Here is a 10361-nt window from a genome sequence, read left to right as displayed (position 1 = left end):
TGTAAGGCCACATAGCACAGTCACACAGAATAAAATTTCTATAGTACCATGTTAGGGCAAAACATCTCTGAAGTGGTGGAGCAATACCTTCTGCACTGTTCTACACTGGCCACTCACTGAAAGCTCTGTCTCTGAAATTAAAAAGTGTTCACCAGTTCTGCTCAACAGGCATTTGGGAAGGTATGGATTTTAGGGTGAGTGCCCACAACAATCCCATATTTTAAGGCACTGTGACATCTAGAGACATATTCATCACATATAAAAAGTTTCACTTTTCCTCCAGGCATTAAACCCAAACAGACGCCCTGATTTACATAGGAGCTTTTATAAAAAGCATTTCAGGTAAATTCTATCCCACTGGTTACAAAGGAACTAAATGCAGAGAAAATATTGCCTTAAAACCTCATTCTTGTTTCACCAGCTTGGAAGAGCTGTTAGTTCCTTCTCACAAGCAATTAAAAAAGAGCATTTCTTGGAAAGCAGTAAAATATGATCACAACAGCCTCTGTTTTACACAGACCATAAGAAACTGTTTATGCTTCAGTAGGAAACTACAGAAACTGCAGTAATACTCCTCGGGGGTAAAAAGGTGCTGTAATATAAAATGTGGAAACACTGTTGGTTTGCCAGCTCAGGAAGGTTACCTGCATGCAGCACGTTGCCCTGGTTAATAAAGAAGTTTCTACAAGGGTCAGCAGAAAGCAGGCCCCAAGTCATCCTATTGTAATGGAAATAAGGAACAGCTTCCGGAAGGCTTTGTAGATGTGGTGAGGATTATTGGAGTCATAAATAACAACAGTAAGCAATACACGCACGGTGATCTGTACCGGCTAATGAAAAGAGCCTCAAACAAAGCTTTTGAATTTTCATGTGACCAAAGTTCCCTGTAGAGCCAAACCCTGGGATGGTGCTGCACTGGCGTGCAGGGTGTTACCTGCTCTGGAATTCGGCTGTGACAGCTGGGGCTACAAGGAATAAAACTGCTTTGATATAAAATAGAAAAATACTCTCTTGGGAAGACCACGACAAGAAACAGTGTTTACAATTTTTATACTTACGTTATTTATGGGCTTGGGAAGCCCTCTGGAGGACTGAGGCACAGAGGGTTAAGAAGCCTGGCAGGCAGCAGCACCCCAGAAGCAACTTGATGAGGCAGAGATAAAAATCTGCTTTCAGCTGAAGGAAGGCTTTAGAGTTGGAAGTGAAGTCAGAACCAGCTGGTGAGCAGAGGCTTTGTTTGTGTGATCCTCCCTTTGAAGGCAGAGCCATCCTGCACCTGAGGTTTGGTGGAAGGTGCCTGTCTGCAGAGATAGCCCAGTGCACCCACTTCATCCCTACTGACCTGATCCCGATAGCTCAGTGCCCCCACTTTGTTCCTATTAACCTCTTAACCCTGGGCTGCCTGGGTCAGGCTGTGCTGACAGTGGGACAACACCTGGCAGAGGAAATCAAAGCAAGAAGACGTCGCTCTCCTCCTTCCAAAGGCCGGGACAGCCTGGCTGCAGGGCTCTGCTCTTGTACCAGCTAGAGCTGAGCACCAGTAAGTGCCATAAATATGATGCAAGGCATTTTCAGACAAGAGAGCAGATGTCTAGAACTTGCTGTTCAAATCACAAGTATGTCACTGGCTTTGGAAAACTGAGCTCTGTTCAGAAGTGTGTGTTTATAGCAAAAATCATTCAGGATGGTCACAGCCCGCTTTATGCAGGTCAGGCCTTGCCATGTACCAGCAGATTCTGCTCTCTGGGGTCCATGCTGGGGCAGAGGGGATTTAGAGGGGCAGCAGGAGGTGAGTGGGGAGGGGGAAACAACAGATGAGCACTGAGCAAAGGTCTGGCTGGGGAACATCTAATGAGTGTTGGAGTGTTGGCTCTGCGGCACCTGGAGCCCCATCTGCCACCTCTCCACGGCAATTCTGGGGTAGAGAATGCTGAGGGAAAGGATGGCAGGCTGGGTTTGGTACTGCCTGATCCTTTGCCCTTGTGGTTCGTGGCTCTGCAATAACAATGTGCTCTACTTCCCACAGGAAAAAAATTTAAAAGCACAGGGGGTGAAATCCCTTGAATTGTTTTAGGACAGCACTAGTTGGCTGTCCTGTCCCACACTAGAGCAGCTGCTCAGAGCCCATCATTCCCACTGTTCATACAAGCACTGCTGTGGGCTCACCCACAATGACTTTTTATCTGCTGTATCATTTTATATTTTATTTAGAAATTTATTTTAACAAGGTGCCTCACCATGCATAACTAACAGGATTGGATCTGAAATGCTTCTTGTGTGATTTTGGAATTTTAATTCTCTTTTTACATTCAGTGGTAAGAAAATTCAGTGGGCAGAAAGGGTTGAACAGAGTTTAGGACATGGCTTAAAGACTCTCATTTACCTTGCTGGCACTAGCTCATGATCAGACCAAAAAGAGTGAAGGAAAGCCTCTTATCCCATTAATATGTTCCTTATAATAAATTGTGATATCAGTTTTAGTTCATACACTTCAAAAAGAAATGGAAATCCTTGGAATATGAAAAAGAAAAATCTAGATTTTAAAATTGCATTTATTCATTAGTAGCTAGGATGATTTATAATCTAAAATTGTCAAGGAACATGCAAATACACTTCTACTTTTGCTGTGCCACTAGAGAGGAAAAATAATCTTTGTATTATAGTATAACAGCAGTACATGGGGTACCAAAACAGAACAAAATGACTTTGTTTTATAAGGATGCTGGGTTTGTGATGGCCCTCAGTATTTTCAACTACTCAAAAGATTGTACTTCATGGTATGAAATGAAATAATACAGTGCTGCACTTACCCTGAAGCAGAAGTCACTTCTTTCTTCTAACCACTTTCCTGTTTGAATTGTTGAGGTTATTTAACAGTCAATTTACTTTGTTTCAAATAATTAATACTATGCAGGAGATTGGTGATCAAGCAAAAAAACCCTCATTGACCAACTTTTCTCCAACCCATTAAAGACCTTATTCAGCATGCTAAGGAGTGAATGCCTCAGTTGAATGAAACACTGCCAGTTATCATTTAACAAATATCAATTGCAAAAAATCCCTTCAGAGCATAACATTGTATGACAAATATAACATTTTACCCAGTGGTAAGGCTTAGTACAAAATAAAAAGATGATGCTAAACTTTCTTCATGACACTGCAAAAGTCCTCTGAGCACCAGCAGTGATATCTGTGTTATGCTGCCAGTTCTAATTTATAGTTCAGGGGTGCTGGAAGAGAACTCATAAAGGAAAGGGCCTGCAGACATGTGGAGCACACGGAGCAGCTGATCTGTGAGTTAAACACTCCGGAGTTCCACGCCAAGGAAAGATATTACATTCATTATGACCAAAGAGCAGGAAACCAGTTCAATTCCAAAGCAACAATTTGCATTTCCCTCTCCTGGACAGAGTGCCTGAGGAACAATCCTCCTTATTGAAGGAGATAAAGGAGCTGTGCTTGTGACACACTGAAATAAGTGTTGGTACCTTGGTGTTTTTGGGGAGAACAAGACAAGGATTTGGGAGTTTATCTTTGCTGTTACTTGTACATGACTAAAAATGTGTTATAGACACAGCTCGACTGTGTTTAAGGAAAATCTGAATTTATTAAGCACGTAACACAGAAAAGTGGTTAGAATATAAAACTATTAAAAAGTGAGGGAGTAAGTTCTTAATATCTGTAAATAAAATCTGCTATAGATTAGAAACTGTTTTTCTACCCGAAAACCTCTCAAGATGAAAGAATGCCTTAAGATATACTTAATTTCTGATGCATCATCATTTCCATTATTCAACTGCTATGAAATTTCTATGGCTGAGGATGAAGGATGATTGGAATTTAAAATAACAAGTGTAGTGAACAGTTCTTTGGTCAATGTGTATCACAGGCATAGAGAGACTAGAACAAAATACCTGAATATCTGAGCAATCTGGGCACAGAAACTGGAATAGGGCTATTTTAACCTGCTTCTACTACTAGACCCTTAGTAACTACTAACTACTTAACTACTTAACTGCTAGTAGTGAGATTTTAACTGCTCACTACTACTACTGTTGTAGCAGCCAGAGAGGCTGACTGAAATACCTTGTCTCATGTTGGGACCTATAGACCTTTTCTTCTCCACTATATTATTTGGCTAAATATATTATCTATTATAACATATATTTTTTTGTCATAAAATTTGGGGTTTTTTTCATAGCTCCTCTCTCTTGGAGTGACCTAAGTTTTGATATATTCCTACAGTTTACGCCTGAAATTTCAATTTTCTGTGAGTAGAGTTTATGCTGTTTAATTTTGATGCAACATGGAAAAGCTTCCAGGTTATGGATGAATTTAGCAAGCTTTTGGTTTTGCTGAAGTGAAACAGTGTGCAGAATTTAATTTTGAAAATTTATTTCTTTTGAGCCCTTCCCACTTTTGAGAAAGCTTATGTTTCTGACTTGTCTCTTACTGGGCAGGTAGAAAGCAAGAAACAGAGCCGATTTTTTTTTCTATAAAACCTATAAGATCTATAGTTGCTTCTCTGGGATTTCAGAACCAGAGCTCCTGACAATCCTCCCACATCTGTTTCATCAGCTGATTAAAATGCAGATCTCTGAGGAGGTAACACATTTTTGGATGCTGGGCGTTCCTCTACCCAGCTCATTATTAAGAGAACAACTTTATGCACCATCAGCAACTTGGCAGCATAAACATGAAACAGTTCTTTCAAATAGGACTTGGTGTTTTGTTTATGAGAACTTCCATTTACTGGGAGGCTTTATGGCTTTTATCGCCCATTTGAGCATAAAAGTTTTCGTTATCTTATAAAACCTTTTAGCACAAGAAAGAATTCAGATAGGAGCATTATGTAAAGTGATGAATATTTGGTTTCCTGATTGTGTTGTATGATTTTTGGTGGTTTGGATTTTTTTTTTTAAGCCCACAAGCCACCTGACAAGTTCTAACTTATTCTTCCAAAAGTGAGATCCTTGTGCTGATAGGGACAGCGTGTGCTGTTACACTTAATTTTATAACTACTCTTTATTTATGTTTCAAGTTGGAAAAGAGTCAAAATCAAAACATTCCAGACAAATGTGTATTTTGATTTTATTTTTGATTTCACAATTAGAACAGTTGCAGTTTAAACCCAGAGCTGCTGGATTTTTTGAGGACGGAATTTTTATTTTGACACAGCTCCACCTGTCTATTCTCTGACTTGCTTTACTCTGCCAGCACAGCAACTATTTTGCCCCCAAACTAGAATGTAAGAATTAATTGTACCCCAGTAAAGCTAACCCTGTGCAATGCTGCTGGCAAAACCAGTCACTGCCCCGAGCCAGTAAAATGCACCCAGTTTTAGGAAGCAAAAACATTCATCCCACAAGTTTTTTCCTTCAGTATCTCACCCTGATTAACATTTCAGGAGTCATGTTGGCACACAGTGGGGTAACACTGCTCACCATTTTGGGGATTATTGCCACTGACTCAAAGCACTTTCTAGTTTTAACCACTCCTTCAGATTACTCTTTTCTCAGCTACTATAGATTTCCTCCTGGATCAGACAGCCACATCCAGCTGGGTTGTAAATGATGTTTTAAAACACCCTATGGATATGGAGGGTTACTTGGTTATAATGAACAAGGTTATACTTTGCACCTTCCTCCCAGGTAGGTCTTTATACTCACACAGTCTGTATAAAGCTCCAGAGCAAGAACAAAGTCCACGGAGCAGTGAGAGATTAAAGAGTCTTGGCTTTCACTAATTGCCTTCTGTTTCCTCATTTACAGAAGCTTAACAAACGAGTGGTTTCCAGTCATCCCTGGATATTGGCTGCTCTGAGCAAGCAGCACTCGGAAGGGGTTCCCTGTTGTGGGACTGCTGATGATTTCCATAGGTAAGTGAGTCTATACATGCACAGTACCAACATTCCGTGTGCTGCTGCAATCTCCATTAGCTGGTGCTTTTATGTTTATATCAGATTATTTACTTTTTCCTTAAACATTTTTCCATTTCACTAAGATGCCACCAGATTGTGTTTTCTGCATAATCTCATTCACACATTGGTAATACTTCAGCTTTCCTGCTCTGCTTTCTGCTGTCTGGTTCACACTTAATTGTTCTTTTACTATTGTTACTGTATTTACTATTCTTTTGCTATTTTTATCTGTGCATTATTACATTTGTCAAGAAGAGTCTTCACTTGCATAATTTGTCAGGTATACACATGCTAAAAAGGCAGCTTACCACCACAGAGACATCAAGCAAGCCTCTCTCTGCCTAGTGTGCTATTGCTGCATTAGTTCAGTTCTAAAGAGTCTGCTTTAACACTCGGTTTCTCTTGTCCTGAAACAATGGAATAACACAAACCCTTCCTACAGACTGCTCAGGCATCAGCACCTTCTGGAGCTTGTTGGTGAAACGTCAGCTCCATTCTGCCTGAAGCACCTTTTGGTGTTCAGAAAGACACATTTTCCATCTCAATTTATCTTGAAATAAATTATTTTATTATTAACCAGGAATTAAGTTGCATCTCTTGAGAGAGGAGTCATGTTAGACCCTTGTTCTCTCCATCCTGGTGGTTGGAGCAGTGCTGAAAGAGGTGAGGAGGTGTCCACAGACCTGTGCATGGCCCTGACCTGAAGGCAGCTGAAATTTGCAGCAATGTCTGCACTCCTGTGGAGTCACTTCAGTCCCTGACCCTCACAAACCAAGACAAACATCTCAGAACACTCACCAGCACCTCACTTCCCTACTTTGTGCTGCTCTTGGACCAGGGAGCAATTAGGACCTTCAGCCATAAACAGGTTCAGGCTTTAGGACAAATTAGGAGAGGCTTAAAAACTTGAAGCTAAAGGAGGCTGTTTCAAGACTGCCCTGTTTGCATAAAATCTTAATGGCAACATGAGATATTTGGGAATATCCAGAAATGAGAATGGTGCTTACTTGAGGCACAGCTGTAGATAATCAACCTGAGACAGTTTTACTTCCTTTGCAAGGCAGGTATTGCTCCTCCATGCTTCCATACCATCTGAAAAAGAAGATGTATTATTTTAAGATAAGAATATTGGATTTTTTTTTCTACATTAAAACCAGAAGGATAAATAAGAGGTGGCATGTTTCAGACACCAGCCCTGCCCCAGGGGATGGTCTGTGCCATACCTGGCTTTGTTCACTTACCAGCTCTTAAAGCTACTGGTAAAAATCTTGCCTAATAATAATAATAGTAGTAGTAATAATAATATTAATTTTATTGTTATTATTATTCTAATAGTAATAATAAATGACCATATAACTGAAAAGATGTTCCCCCATTCCCTGCAGCCCAATTTCTCTGTCTCTAAGGAAGATTATCCACAAAGCAGGATGAAAGCATTTTACACCACAGAGCACGGGGCTAAAATAAACTCAGTGTAATAGAAAGAGGCATGTGCTTTACAGACAGTGAGAGTGATGAGAGAGAACTCTGCTCCTCACAAGCTCCTAATTCACAAGCTGCTAATTCTGTGGTCAGTGCAATTTAGACTATCACTCCCAGAGCTCAATGATTGCCTCATTATTTTAATTGCAAGTCAGCTGCTAACCCAAGTGATCAGTCAGAAGGACACAGGAGAACCTTCTACCTGTGGCCAAAGTAGAAGGTGACATCAGGAGCTTTTCCTAAATGATCCATCAGCCCCTCATCCATCCACCAACCAGTGCTGTTCCAGAGACATGACTGGTCTGTGAGTATCCAGCCTGTAGCTTTAGGAACTGGGAAGAGTTCTGGAAAATCATCAACTATCAATAATAAGTTTTTCTAATGACAGGAGCAGAAGAAAGAATATTCTTCAAGCAGGAGAACTAGTTCAAACCAGTTCTGCAGGAAGCGTCACGCACCAAAGATCAAGAAGAATGCTAATGTGCAATCATTGAACAGAATAGGAGCCAAAACTTGATATAAGGCACGTAATGAATAATGCTATACAATCAGCTTCTCTACACCCACAGCCTCTCTAAATTTATAAGCCATACATGCCATTGGATGGAATTTGAATGCATTTCCCATCACCGAAGGGTACCATCCAATCTGCTCTAACACAGGACCATATTGGGGCTGAGCAGACCATTCTGTTTGTTAGAAACCCACCAGAATGTGCTGGTATTTATATCTCATAAAAGCTGTTCAGTAAACACAGTACAAAGACCTCTGATTTCACCGAATGCATAAACACGTGCAAAGAATTTCATTCTAGGATTTGAACACGAGAGAGCTCTCTGTCAAATGAGCTTAACCACCATTCCCCCAGCCCAGTGAATTAAACACCTTTCCACTTGGAAAAACTGTCCTGGCTTCACCGATTAGAATTTCTGAGCTGAAATTACAAACTCTGAATTTGCCTATCACAGTTATTTCAAAGGAAAATGCAGTATTAGTGACAACAGTTTGGGGGGTTTTTTTCTCCAACATCCTGATGTTGTCTCTGTCCTTTAACATTTCTGTGTGGGCTTACATTTACTAGGGTATTTTTATGGATGTGACAGCTCAAGCCTGTAAGAATGACTGTTATAATTTCATTTATATTGTAAAGATTCTTTGTCAGTCTTGGAAAAAAGAGAAAGAGGAAGAACTACCAAGCACCATGACAATCTCTGCTGTGTACAATTGCTAAACCTGCTTCTCCCAGCCACACAAACTGAACTGTAATAAACCAATAAACCAAGAGAGTAAAAGCATGTCAGGGTCAGAACTCCTGCCTTGACAAGGAAAGGAAAGGAATCTCTGAGGCTGAAAAGGAATGAGGCACTTTATTTCTGTTCCTGATTCACTGACAATGGAAAGTGGAAGGACCTTGAGGGATCAGCTACACCTAAATGCATCTTCAAGTCTGTCAGTCCCTTTCTAGCAACAGCAGAACCTCTGTAGGCAATCTATGCCATGGCTCAACTGTTGTCATCAGTCTCCTCAAGATTATCTTAAATTTCCCTATCTGCCTCTTAAGACCATTATTTCTAGAGCTGCTTGTGGTGAACAGAGGGGAAAATGCTATTTTCTCTCACAGGTTAAAGACTGTAAGATATCACATTTAATAATCTCAAAGACATTTGCACTGAAAAAACTCAAACCAAAAGAGAGTCTCTAGAAATACCTGACAGAAGGAGAAATCAGCTCTCTTGGCAGGCTCTCGCTCTCTGGGCAAACCAAACACATGCAGTCAGAAATAGTCAGGGGTTGCAAAATTACTCCAAAGAATCCCCAAATCTCTTCACTTAGCCTGGAGGGTGTTTGGGTTTGCCCAAGGAGTTACAAACTGCCCTTAGGCCAGGCAGGGTGTTTGAGAGCTGATTGCAGGGCCAGGTGATCTGGTTCCCTGGATGTTCCCTTCCTGCAGGACAGACCTTCCCAGGAATGTCAAACCAGGAACCTTTGCTGTCAGAAACCAGCAGGAGCCCAACACAGCATTAAAGCAGAGTGATTTACTCCAACTTGCAGGCTGTAAAATGGGAAAGAGCATGACAGCTCAGATTTAGGATTTGAAACCTTCACAGAATCACAGAAGGGCTTGGGTTGGAAGGGACCCTAAAGCCCAGCCAGTGCCACCCCCTGCCATGGGCAGGGACACCTCCCACTGTCCCAGGCTGCTCCAAGCTCCATCCAACCTGGCCTTGGACACTGCCAGGGATGGGACAGCCACAGCTTCTCTGCAAACTAATGACCCTCAGGGTGACATAATTATTTTTATAATTATTTCAGAAGAATCTTGTTGCAGGACACAGAGTTGATACCTTAAAATCCGTGTGTGTAATAATCTTACACAAACCCACAGCATCACTGTAATGATGAGAGATTTTATTCTGTTTAGTATTTGTAGACAAACAATAAAATATAATGTTGAGAATCTTCAACTTTTTTCCTAAATTTTCCCAGTTATTGATTGCGATTTATGTTCTGTACCTTACTTCTTTCACGGAGATTGATTTTTCATTACAATATTCAGAAGTTGCCTGGTTCTGGGATTCTTAAAATATGAGCAACACTTGAAAAGAACTCTTGAATTTGGAGTAGTTTTGTCACTACTCGTTGAGCCAATGACTGAACAGAATACAGTGCAAAGGGAAAGTGAGCGAGCTGACAGAAATTGCCAGAAAAGCATTTATAGAGGAAAATATAGAACATTTACAAAATAAAATAATATTTCACATAAGCAATCCAGCTAATTTTAATAAAATATTTGGATGTCATTTAGTTTAATAATTCAAATGCTTATGGTCTGGTAACACTAGAACAACAGAATGGAGCAAGCTGTGCAACTTTCTTACTAGACTAGAGCAGAGATGCATTTCAGAATCATCTTAGCCCAGTGCATTGGGAAAGATAAGTGACAAGGCAACTTCACAGT

General features: G+C 40.7%; 1 long non-coding RNA gene across 2 annotated transcripts; it reads left to right on the top strand.

Moving 5' to 3' along the window:
- Positions 1-1255: 1255 nt before the first annotated feature.
- On the top strand, positions 1256-9786 carry LOC138110180 (uncharacterized). Of its 2 annotated transcripts, none has more exons than XR_011150814.1 (3): positions 1256-1540; positions 5772-5878; positions 7791-9786. It is a non-coding gene; the product is annotated as an uncharacterized lncRNA (long non-coding RNA). The 2 variants fall into 2 exon arrangements; XR_011150813.1 differs by having other exon boundaries at positions 7306-9786.
- Positions 9787-10361: the final 575 nt, after the last annotated feature.

This window comes from Aphelocoma coerulescens, chromosome 4A (genome assembly GCF_041296385.1).
Source record: "Aphelocoma coerulescens isolate FSJ_1873_10779 chromosome 4A, UR_Acoe_1.0, whole genome shotgun sequence".
In the NCBI taxonomy this organism is placed as follows: domain Eukaryota; kingdom Metazoa; phylum Chordata; class Aves; order Passeriformes; family Corvidae; genus Aphelocoma; species Aphelocoma coerulescens.
Note: the sequence above shows the minus strand (reverse complement) of the source record. Positions and strands in the feature narration are given on the sequence as shown.